Source organism: Pinus tabuliformis, chromosome 6, assembly GCF_031772625.1.
Source record: "Pinus tabuliformis cultivar Carrire ecotype Pingquan chromosome 6, CPIR1, whole genome shotgun sequence".
In the NCBI taxonomy this organism is placed as follows: domain Eukaryota; kingdom Viridiplantae; phylum Streptophyta; class Pinopsida; order Pinales; family Pinaceae; genus Pinus; species Pinus tabuliformis.
Genome location: NC_142292.1, coordinates 93,093,465 through 93,105,832, shown reverse-complemented (window position 1 = coordinate 93,105,832; position 12,368 = coordinate 93,093,465). Strand labels below are relative to the sequence as shown.

General features: G+C 35.3%; 1 long non-coding RNA gene and 1 pseudogene across 5 annotated transcripts; one reads left to right on the top strand and one right to left on the bottom strand.

The window, feature by feature from the left end:
- The first annotated feature begins 369 nt into the window (after positions 1–369).
- Positions 370–1,488, top strand: LOC149257410 (deoxyuridine 5'-triphosphate nucleotidohydrolase pseudogene; annotated as a pseudogene).
- A 1,578-nt stretch (positions 1,489–3,066) lies between these two features.
- Positions 3,067–9,636, bottom strand: LOC149257409 (uncharacterized). Of its 5 annotated transcripts, none has more exons than XR_016256748.1 (5): positions 9,405–9,636; positions 8,960–9,095; positions 8,499–8,634; positions 4,493–4,628; positions 3,067–3,427 (listed from the first exon to the last, which is right to left on the bottom strand). It is a non-coding gene; the product is annotated as an uncharacterized LOC149257409 (long non-coding RNA). The 5 variants fall into 5 exon arrangements; XR_016256746.1 differs by having other exon boundaries at positions 9,359–9,449; XR_016256747.1 differs by lacking the exon at positions 9,405–9,636 and having other exon boundaries at positions 4,325–4,628; positions 8,960–9,345.
- Positions 9,637–12,368: the final 2,732 nt, after the last annotated feature.

The following is a 12,368-nucleotide window of genomic DNA, read 5'->3' as shown; positions in this document are numbered from 1 at the left end:
TATCTAGATAAAGATTGCCTAATTCAAAGTGAAGGTAAACAACTGAATAGCTATCTATATCAATTTGGATAGGGATACCTAAGAAATTATTATTTAAACTAAAAATAAATAAATATCAAGATATATTTAAAACATGTATTATATTTATTAAAATAAATTGATTATGTTTAAAAAATATGTTAAACCCCATTAATAATGAATTGGTTATAAAAACATAACTATCAAAATGGTATGCCAGACTCTCCGATGGGAGGTCATCGCGCTCACAGAAGTCACTCAGTGAAATAATTCTTTACATATGGTACAACAATTGACCTGTTTTTATTTGACCAGGATCCAATACTTTTTCTAAACTAACTAATACCGGCCATGACGGGTTTCAACAACTATGATGGGTCTCAATTGCTTTCCTCCATGACCATCCCACAAGCTATGAAAGTCCAGAGGAGTTGATTTATGCATGACAAATTTGCTTATATGAAAAGCAAACACATTCAAATATATACTCATTGTTGATTTATACAGGATGAATATAGTGAATATGCATCAGAAGACATGTGCAATTGGTATTACCAACTACATTCAAAGATATACTCGTTGATTTATAGAGGCTGAATATAGTGAATATGCATCAGAAGACATGTGTTATTTACCATGAAGAACAATAGAAATATATTTTTGGGTCCCTGGAATAGTAGAATGTTCACCTTGACTACAGCTCTACAGACATATACTGTTATTTCTCTAAATTTTGTAAAATTTTTGAAGGCAAGAACAGCATACTGAAAGTACACTGATAGCATACCCTGCGTGGTAGTGCAACAAAGAAGCAGCTGAAAATATCATGTAAATAACAGACTCTCATGTAAAAACTGATCATCAATGAAATATTTATGATTTTTCCAGAGGAAAAAAGTAGAATGTTCACCTTACATGTAATCTTAAGTTAAAGATGACAGAGAAAGAACAGTAAAAGAATTATTGGCACAGGCTACCCAGGGGGCATGGAGCTGAGTGGGAATGCTACATATTTTAATAAAAAGGGCGTGAAAGTTGCCTATGAGCCAATATTGCATGTAAAGAATCTTTCGCCTAATGCTATTCTTCCGTCTGGAAGTTCTTCTTTGGTCGCTGGGTATGATCTATCTAGTGCGACTTCTTGTGTGGTGCCCGCCCGAGGGAAGGCCTTGGTACCAATAGATTTGTCCATTGCCATACCCGAAGGCACATATGCTCGTATAACTCCTAGGTTCGGGCTTTGCTTGGAAGCACTCGATAGACGTTGGTGCTGGTGTCATAGATGCAGATTACCGTGGTCCAATGAGTGTTGTTCTCTTCAATCACTTTGATCAGGGTTTTGAGATTAAGGCTGGAGATCATATTGCTCAGTTAATTATTGAGAAAATTCTCACCCCGCAGGTTCTGGAAGTGGAGGATTTGGATTCCACTTTCAGGGGAGTTTGTGGGTTTGGGTCTATGGGGGTTTAAATGTAATTTTTTGATGATGCTTGTTTATGGTTTTAGCCTCTTCGCGCCTGTTTAGAAGGCCATGTATAGGTGAAAATTGCTTCCATATTATCTCATTTTTGTAAAATGGATGGCAATTGGAATACCTGTGAGAAACTCTTTGTTCTTTCTTCATCAATAAATCTGGAAAATGATTTCTGTATGAGGAATTAGTGCTTTTGGAAGAGGCACAGGGCATAACACTTCCGAAGTGTTTCCCTCATCCTGCTTTCATGACTCTTTTCAAAAAACAGATAGACTCTGTCTTTAAGATAAGAAGAAACTTAACATTTTCCAATAGGTAGTCACAATTGGATGCATTGCCTCGACATTTTTATAATTCTGCTGAAGGAATGGTTTAGTTTATGAAAGTGATGGATGCCATTAAAGGTATCTTGCACATGATTACTTTGACGGGTGAATTTGAGGATTTCGAGGATGAACCTGAAATGCATTGCGCTCCTTGCCTAAGCTATAAATTCAAGAGTTATTTTTGTGATCTGTTGAAAGAGAGAAGCATCAGGAAATCGTTTCCTGTATGAGGAATTAGTGTTATTGGAAGAGGCACAAGGCATAATACTTCAAACTTTTTACCTCATCTTGCTTTCATGACTCTGTGAATAAACAGATAGACTATGTCTTTGAGATAAGCAGAAACTTAAACGTCGATGTTTGCCAGTATCTAGACAAAGTCATATGTCATGTGATAGATATTCAAACAGAAAGATACCCCAAGCTTCAGTCCGCTTCAAGGAAACCTTTTCAAACTCTCATAGAGAGAAAAAAACATGAATGCATTCAGTACATTGAAGAGATGTGATTAAGGAACCTAAAGCCTGACAATTTTCTCCATCATCCAAGGTTGGCTCTGTTTCACTCTTTATTTCAGAAATTTCACTCCTTCCTTAACTGGCCAACTTCCTATAAAATACTACTACAAGGCATTTAACTATGAAATATCACCATATCTTAAGAAATCATGACTAGAATTCACTATGAATATATCCACTATGCTACCAAGGAAAACTATGGGAAAATCCAATTGGCTTAGAGTTCTTCTTATTCTTAATGTACATTGAATAATTTTCTTTTAATAATTGACAAATTCCTATAAGTACACAAGATCATTTCACTATTTCAAAGTCTTAGCATCACATTAACAATAAAGCATCAGTCCAAGGTCTGACTAAGGGAGGTAAGGGGCTCAGCCTTTAGATTGACACATCCAGATCCATTTTCTTCTCTGTTCGTTTTCTCTTGAGCCTTCAAAATAACAAGAAAATGAGAAAATTGATTTATTATGTTAACTTAACATTTCTTAACATTTGTTAACATTTGTTAAACATCGATAAGGATCAAATCTCTTTTCACTGTAAAAAAAAAAATTGCATCTCCAAAGAAAGATTTGATCCCTCTAAACACTTGATAAGAAAATGACAAAAATAATTTATTAATATAAAACTTTAAAATATTGTAGAAATAATTTATCAAAAACACAAATTAATACAAAGATATTATTATCCTAATATGAAACATCATATTTCATTGTATATAAAAAAAATAATAATAATTGACAAATTCTTATAAGTACACAAGTTCATCTAACTATTTGAAAGTCCTAGCATCACATTAACAATAAAGCATCAGTCCAAGGTCTGACTAAGGGAGGTCAAGGACTCAGCCTTCAAGCTAACATATCTCAGACTCCAGATCCATTTTCTTCTCTGTTCGCTTTCTCTTGAGCCTCTCTTTCCTTTCATCATCCTCCTTATCAATAAATCTGGCAAATTTGGAGAGTTTAGAGGTAGTCCAAGCTCACACTTTTCCTGCGCATTGATCTTCATTGGTTTTGTTTTGCAGGTGGGAAACGACTCTTACTGATGGTCAGTGGAGCCCATCTCCCCATCCACTTGTTTAACACCTGTTTGATAAGATGGGAAAACAAAATTTTGATCACAAATTTATTATTAAATAATAAAAACCAAAAACAATAATTAACTATCATTCCTAGTCAAATAACTATTATATATAATAGCAATAAATTACAAAAACAATATCTACATTATATTTTCTAGGGTACCCAGTACGCTAAAGTAAACTAATTAAACAACCGGATGTTTTGAAATATCATCCCATCTCTTATTAAAGCATTTCAAGTTTCAAAATAGACCTGTAAATAAATGTGACTATCATTTTCTTTTTTTACTGAAAACGAATTTAAATTGCTATCGAGGTATTGGAAGTGTTATCAAATTGAAATCCTTGCTATCGAGGTATTGAAAGTGTCATCAAATGAAAATCCTTGCCTATAAAATACTATTACTATGAAGTATCACCATCTTAAGAAATCATGACCAGAATTCTTGTCTACAGGAAAATCCAATTGGCTGAGAGTTCCTCTTAATGAAGACCGAAACGAATCCTGTTGACATCAATGGAGGAATCCACGCCTAAAACCCTATTCCTGAATTTTACTCCTTAATTGACTGGCCAACTCCCAAGAATGTGACTCACTTTAGAGAACTTAATAGAATATGCAATTTATATAGGAAGTTTGTCAAGGGTTTTGGTAGCATCATGGCACACCTCACTGATCTTACCAGTAAGCATATCAATTAATGGATGGCGGCTGCAAAGGGACTTTCTTATCTATGCAAATTGTAACACTCAAGCAAGCATCTTTGAAATACTTGTAACAAAAGGTGAAAATGAATGACTTCATTACTAAAGTTAATTTAAAATTGATTATCTCAGTATATTTTCATTTATCCCAACACTATTGTAGTAAAAGACACCAGATACTTAGAAAAACCATTACCTTTGCTTTCTATCAAATTGTGATTAAGGAACATGAAGCCTGACAATTTTCTCCATCATCCAAGGTTGACTCTGTTTCACTCTTTGTTTCTTGAATTTCACTCCTTCCTTAACTGGCCAACTTCCTATAAAATACTACTACTAAAGAAGGATATGGCAAGTAGATTACCTGAAAGTTGTTAAAGTGAGGGTTAACCACCAGAAGGCAACCCTGCATCTTCAGCAGGTAACCCTGCCTCCTCAAACTGAAGTTGAGAGTTGAAAACCCTGCTTTTCCTTGTCACCAAGACCGAAACAGGGAAACCCTGAAGAGAATGTTGTAAAAAACTTCAAAACGCTGTAAAAACGTAGGAAAAATAAAATAAAATGAGACCGTCAAACTTTTTCTTCGTCACTAAGGTCCGAAAACCCTGAAGAGAGCGATGTAAAAAATGCTGGAGAAAAAGAAAACGAGACTGTAAAACCCAAATGCTAGAGAAAACAAAAAAGAGAACATAAAAAGGAATATTTACCTGTACATTTACCTGTACAGTGCATTAATGGGTGTGCTGGGAACAAAAAAAAAAGTTCACCTGTATAATGCGCCATGGGTGTGCCGAAAAAAATGAAACTTACCTGTACAGTGCGTTAATGGGTGTGCTGGGAACAACAAAAAAAAATTACCTGTACAATGCGCCATGGGTATGCCCAAAAAAAAAATGAATATTTACCTGTACAGCGCACGATGGGTGTGCTCCCCAGTCCCATTCTGGATTACCGTCCGAGATAGATAAATAAATTAAGAAGAGAAAGAAAAAAAGAAAAAGAAAAAAAGCTATCTGCCTGAACTGGATCATAGCTTCTGCCAGGGATTTGGGGTTTTGAAGGTTGCTCAATCCGCGGTCTGTGGGAATAAATGGCATCTGCGCTGATTAGCGATCTCTGTGTTCCGAATTTGCACGGATTTTCGCAGGATAAGAAGAAGAGGCAGCAGGGGTTGCGGTCAGGGTTTGCGCATTCTGTGAACTTGCATTAGGCTAAAGGTCGAATTGTACTGCAGAGTAGAAGGATAAAATGCAATGCCAGCGTCGAGGAGGCCGACGCCATTGTTGAGGCAGAGAAAGCGGAAGATCCTTTTAAATCCCTGAGTCAAGTGTGTGCAGTGCTGGGAACTCAGTGGGGTGACGAAGGAAAGGGCAAGCTCGTTGACGTTTTAGCACAGCGCTATGATATTGTGGCCCATTGTCAGGTACTCACTCATTATATCGAGTGCTATGCTGCAATCTCTACCTTTAAAAAATCAGAAATCCACTATTTTAGTACTCTACATTGTATATGTATGAATTATTTTGCTAAAACTTACAGAAAGCTTGTTTGCACTGAGGCTTTGGCCCCATAATTTTCGCCTCTTGAACCTTTGACCCTCAATTTGTTCTTGACAACACATTTTTGCATTCTTTTGACTAATAAATTTCATGGATCTAACTGTTAATTTTATTTTATTTGGTCATTTGTGTTGGACCTGCTACCAGTTTGAGTCTCTCTCGGTATATAGTTTTATTTGTATCTTTGTAGATAATATTCTGCATATGTCATATTGGTGTTGGGCCAGGCCGTGATGCTTTAATAGTGAAGTAATAGGATCAACAGATTTTAAAGTCATCCCATGGAGTTTGCTGTCCAAGAAGCAGGTCAAAAACATGCATGGGAACTTTTAATGGCCTAACATTCCCTGTGTCATTTTTGGCTTTTGTGACTTTTTTATATCAGTCCCTTGTCCAGAACACTTTGGTTAGTCTAAGCAGGAATAAATTCAAGAAATTATAGGCTCTTGTTTTCTACAATGCATGAGCGTTTGATGACAGAGAGGTATTAGTAACTCGTCACTGCGAAACTGAAAAAGGGTACGTAACCAACAAATCATACTACCATATCTGAAGAAAAAGCAGCAGCTAAAAAGAGAAATTATACTAATGCATATATAGTTTACTTGCATGATAATGATGTGTTTTCAGCTATAAAACACTGTTTGCAGTGGCTGGTAAAATTCAGCTAGTGCAATTGTGTTGGATAATGAAATTTTCCATCATCTCCTGATTTTCTGCCACTATTTCACCACTGGCTGATAAACTCACAATGTTTCTAGCTGATATTTTCAAGATTCTTGGAATTAGTGTCCAGTTAATGCCCAAGGGTCGTAAAAAGGAATGTCAAGCATGTATTAAAAGGTTCATGATGATAATGGGTTCCATGACCAGTGAAGGTATCATCCGAAGATCTTTCTGTCTTTTTCTTTCCGATCTTCAGAACTGCTCTAAATTATTATGATGGAATTTACTGAAAGCCAGAGCAGTCACTATTCCAGAACCCATGAGAGCATCTTTAACTACAGTTGCTTTTCTAATTGGATGAGGAATCAATCCTTGGTCTCTTGTTCCACGAGCCTTAGGAGATGAGCATTGAGCAAAAATAACATGTATGAGTCCTTTTGCTTCAGAAGTTTCGATCAAATCTTGGCATGCCTCCAACCTAACTCCTGCAACAACACCATTCAACAATAATGATGGATCGGAAACGTTAGTATATGCCTTGTTTTCTTTAGCTCCGGCATTCTCTAAAACATCCAGCGCTTTTGGTAAAGAACTTAGCTTATCTATTCTTTGGAAAAACTGTTGCCAAGGACGAAGATTTCATGAATGTCTAGTGCTGCAAGAAGGTCTGAATGAGCCACTACATCCTCTACAAGTCCAACTCTAAGTGCCTCTTTGGAATCCAAGGTCTTTGAGGCCAGTAACATGTCAGTCACACATTGAAGTCCAACCAATCGAGGCAATCGTTGTGTGCCTTGCCTGAAACCATCAATCAGAAATGTTCATCTGAATCCAAACACTTTATTGTTGCTCCTACGCCTATTCACTCTTCAGATTTGTTTCTCAAAGCTTCTTGATTTTCAGTTGCCTCCAAGTCTTCCTTTTCAACTGCCTTTTCAGTTCTGCTTGTTTTTTCAACTTCTTTTTTATCTTCTGCATGAAAGAAGTGCTATCTCGATTCAGTACAGACAACATTCTACAAAAGTCATTCAAATTGCTCCATAGCAAATTGGAAAAAATCTGATATTTCCCTGGTCAAAAAGCAAGTATTAATAAACATAGCTGTAATAAACCTCCTAGTAATAAACCTAGTAATGGTGGCATGCACGACCGAACAACCTGAGGCCATCATTGATTTACAATGTTTTATGTAAACCACTGGGAATGACCACCTTATGTCAAAGTGAAATGCATCATGCGAGTATAACGTATATTAATTTGTTCAGACACTGATGGTGGCGCTTATGAACTTTATGCTGTTCCAAAGGATAGTCATGGCAGGAGGGATGGAATACAAGAGACAAAAAAGGGATTAGGAGGATTTGTTGTCTTTGTGTCTCGCAATAGATTTGTTGTTCTTGACAAGAATCAAAATCAAGTCACTATCAAGAATTTAAAAAATGAGGTGACAAAAAAGTTCAATCTTCCACTCACAGCAGATTCACTTTTCTAAGCAGGGACAGGCAACTTGCTTTGGAGATCGAAAGATAGAGTATTTTTGTTTGATATGCAATAGAGGATGGGTATATAAGAAATTCAAACCCGTAATGTCAGGTATGTAGTTTGGTCAAGTAAATTAATGATAGATAATATGATGATTTTCACTGTTTATTATTTTCTCACAATCCTTACCTTCCTGCATTCATGTCACAAGTCCATTTTGATGCATCTTTATCATGCAAGTCATTGTTTGACTGTGATGAGGATGGCTGATTTGAATAGACTAATGTAAACCTGGGTGATATCTATACTCTGATATGCTACTGATTTATAAATATTGGGCAGATTAACATTACATTGCCTGTCTCTTGAATAATTTAGTCATGTCAAATAAGGAAAGCAATACATGTAAAGGTCATTTGACCATGATGCATTCAACACAATGGTTTAATCCATGGGGAAAATATTCTTCGGATTTTGTTGCACCAATTTTGGATGAAACATATGTTGCGTGTAATCTACCATTTCCCATTCATTGTAGTAAATCACATGTTGCTATTAGTCATTGTGATCAGTATGGAGCTTTCTCTACCAATGGCATGGCACTAGAGTCAGGGAACTTAGGTAACAGTTGAAGAAAAAAAGAGGATATGGCAAGTAGATTACCTGAAAGTTGTTAAAGTGAGGGTTAACCATCAGAAGGCAACCCTGCATCTTCAGCAAGTAACCCTGCCTCCTCAAACTGATGTCGAAAGTTGAAAACCCTGTTTTTCCTTGTCACGAAGACCGAAACCGGGAAACCCTGTAGAGAATGTTGAAAAAAACTTCAGAATGCTGTAAAAAAATTCAGAATGCTGTAAAAACGTTGGAAAACAAAAAATGAGACTGTCAAACTTTTTCTTCATCACCAAGGTTCGAAAACCCTGAAGAGAATGATGTAAAAAATGCCGGAGAAAAAGAAAACAAGGTTGCGTGTAATCTACCATTTCCCATTCATTGTAGTAAATCACATGTTTCTATTAGTCATTGTGATCAGTATGGAGCTTTCTCTACCAATGGCATGGCACTAGAGTCAGGGAACTTAGGTAACAATTGAAGAAAAAAAGAGGATATGGCAAGTAGATTACCTGAAAGTTGTTAAAGTGAGGGTTAACCATCAGAAGGCAACCCTGCATCTTCAGCAAGTAACCCTGCCTCCTCAAACTGATGTCGAAAGTTGAAAACCCTGTTTTTCCTTGTCACGAAGACCGAAACCGGGAAACCCTGTAGAGAATGTTGAAAAAAACTTCAGAATGCTGTCAAAACGTTGGAAAACAAAAAATGAGACTGTCAAACTTTTTCTTCATCACCAAGGTTCGAAAACCCTGAAGAGAATGATGTAAAAAATGCCGGAGAAAAAGAAAACAAGACTGTAAAACCCAAATGCTAGAGAAAACAAAAAAGAGAACACAAAAAGGAATATTTACCAGTACATTTACCTGGACAGTGCGTTAATGGGTGTGTTTGGGAAAAAAATAAAAAATTACCTGTACAATGCGCCATGGGTGTGCCGAAAAAAAAATGAATACTTACCTGTACAGTGCGTTAATGGGTGCGCTGGGTATAACAGCAAAAATTTTTTACCTATACAATGCGCCATACGTATGCCGGAAAAATAAAAGGAATATTTACCTGTAATATGCCGGAAATAAATTAACTTGTAATATTCCGAAAATAAATTAACTATTAATCCGACGGTTCGAAATAATTCAATCGTCTAACATGCAATCGAATGGTGCAGGTCATGACACGGAGGCAGTTAGGAGAGTTGTTTTCAGAGGGAAACGCCTTACGGCGTAAATATTAAATGGGATAAAATAATATCAATTTGAAGTTGCTGCAAAATTAAAACTTTCGTTTTATACCTTCTTAAATGAATTTATAATGATTTCTTTTGTCCCGCAAAACTGATATTGCTTATTTCCTTTTTCAAGTTGATTAGAGACAAAAATATTGTGCACTTCAATATATTGAGTTTGTGCATGGAATTGAAAATTTGTAGACATCCAAACACAATTTTGGTTATCAAATTTTAGCACTATGGGTTGGGCCTAATAACTAAAAGCATGTATTTCCTTGTAAAATATTACATGTTAAAATCCATAGGGGGTAGAGCATGTACACCTTTGTAGTCGTGGACTTCAAATTACATTATTATTATTAATATTCTTTCCCCGTGCTTTCTAACCAAAAGTGATTTTTTTTTGGCATGGCGAACTACCACTTATGTTGCCTTTACATTGGAATAGATGTTGGTGGAAACCACACCTCTATTCATCATGAATCTTGATGTTAATTTGTGTTTATCAATATCATACAAAAATTGTACTACAAGGAATATGAATTATAGTGTGCCTTTTGAATTCCCATTGAATATGATACCATGATTTTTTGTTCCCAAGTCAATAATGTCCATCGTGATCAATCATCTCGAATTTAGTAGCAAACTTAGGCATAAATAATCTAATTTCCTTGAATCAACACACATAAAAACCCTATCCTCAATGCATAAGGCCAAAATTATAATTTATTCAACAATATACTTCAAATTTGCAATGCACAAATCTCTTTTCCCTAAGAAATAACTATGTGGATTGTCTTAATCTTTACAAGGTATTTTGCCGCCTACATACTAAGTGCTCCATACCTTTGTTGAACTATTGTTTAGATTGCTCCATGTAATTCTCAACCTCCAATTAGTGATTTTGAAATGCAATCTTTACATCTAAATTAATGTCCATGTAATTCCAAGGACGTTGCTATTGATAAAGTATGACAAACTATGATTGAGAATACTATAACAAATGGTGAATATATTTTGTTGTAATTTACACCCTCAACTTCGGTATACTCCTTTTCCACCAACCATAGTTTGCATCAATATGCTAACTATATATTATACTTGTATTTAAATGCCCACTTACATCTAGCTATCTTCCTTCGATATGGAATGTTGTAAGTGTTTTAAGTTAAAATTTTCATTAGTGATCCATCCTCAACATTCCTTTGTGCTTTTTTAGGAACCTTTGCCTCAAAAATGATTGAAAAAAAACCAATAACTATAGTCCATTTCATGGGGGAAACCTCTTTTTATAATGAATACAATGTATAAGACAAGATTTGATGATCCTACGACTAGTTCTCCTAGGTCTTCTATATGGTTTCCCTTTTCAACGATTTTGTCATACTATGAAGGCTTATTCGATACCTATAAGTTGAATTTCATTTTCTTTTGAAGAGAATCTCATGAAAATATATTGAAAATTAAGGGCTATTGTTTTCAATGATTTCAACCATTAGACCCCTAACACAACATCAACACCATTCATTTAGATGGCAATCATAAGACTATCCAATAAATACTCCCCCATATTCAACTTAATACTATGGCACTTCTTTTAGCATTATATGTTACCTCCATCTACAATTGTTACTTGAACTTTTGATGTTGGATATACACAACAATTAAGAAGTTTAACCAATTTGTAATTGATGAAGTTATGGGTAGTACCTAAATGGATTGACATTGTTACCTTTTTCATTTTGACATATCTTTCTATTTAGAGGATTTGTGGAGTACTGATGCTAACTAATGCATGACACGATATTGTTGGAGTAGTCTCTTTTAGCTATGGATCTTGTGATTGTTCTAATTCTTGATCTTCTTCATGTTCACAATATATGTAGAATAATTTCTTCTCACCACATTTATGCTCCCTATTGTACTTGTTGTCACAGTTGAAACATAATCCCTTTACTCTTCTTTCATCCATTTGTTGAGGCATTAACCTTATCGGTTTGGGATAGGGAGCATGATGTTCTATATGGTTATTAGTGACCAATTTTTTAGTAGCCATATTTTTGCTTTTTACCTTTTCTTTTTCTAGATTGAAAACATGCTTTAGGTATTTAGTTTTAAAGAGATGCACTTCATGTTGAATGCTTTCTTTTAAATTTCTCATAAAGAGGTTTAAAAAATTATCCTCTAAAATGTTTTTTAACTTGAGAGTCAATTTTTGGAATTATTGAATGTGTTTCATAATTGGACTTTTTTGCCAAAGATTTACTAATTGACTAAAGAATGTATTGCTCTTAATATCCCCATTGTGTTCTATCGATTCCTCCATAAAAATGAACCAAGATATTATATAATATTGTTTTCTTTCTCTAAGCCATTGATACTATACAAATTACATATATTCTAAATACATGAATTTCATGTTTACCTTTTGTAAGGTTGTCACTTGGTCACTATATCAAGGTATTGTTCCATTTGGAATACCCATGTTATAGGATCATTACTATAAAATTCCCTCATATTGATCTTTGGAATGTGGTAGTTCCTTGGTGCTGACAAGTCTTGATGATGTGGATCTTGGATTGAAAAGTCATGATTATCACTTAAATATTTGTGTTCTTCAACTGTGATAGAATATTCCACATATATGATTGAGCCTCAATAGTATGCTTCTCCTTATGTTCATGATTTCTGTTGGG